The sequence below is a fragment of the Penaeus monodon genome, chromosome 28 (assembly GCF_015228065.2).
Source record: "Penaeus monodon isolate SGIC_2016 chromosome 28, NSTDA_Pmon_1, whole genome shotgun sequence".
NCBI classification, from domain to species: Eukaryota; Metazoa; Arthropoda; class Malacostraca; order Decapoda; family Penaeidae; genus Penaeus; species Penaeus monodon.
Genome location: NC_051413.1, coordinates 30,723,714 through 30,724,133, shown reverse-complemented (window position 1 = coordinate 30,724,133; position 420 = coordinate 30,723,714).

Here is a 420-nt window from a genome sequence, read left to right as displayed (position 1 = left end):
GAAGGGGTACCGGCCGGATCGTAACGTCTGCGCGCGGCGCACAGGCGCACTCTCCCTGCCACGGGTGCTGAGTCTGGTAAAAACCCCTCAAACCAAAAAGCCTAAATTAAAATATACACATGTGATGGGGGATGGGCCTGGACATGGGCTCTTCCCACTTTCATTCAACCACCCTCTCACCATCATCATATTCAACCCTTTCAACCCCCATTCAGTTCAAAAAATTCAACCCCAATTTCAACCATTCCACAACCTTCCACTGTCAAGTTCTCAGGTTCAACAAACCCACAAACAACTCTTCCACTTTCAAAATCAACACAAAACAACCCCCTCTCCCGCAGAATGGCATGAACTGTCCGTAGCCATCTTTAAAAGACCAAACCGCACGCCCATAACCTCGAAATAAGCCCAAAGTTATCG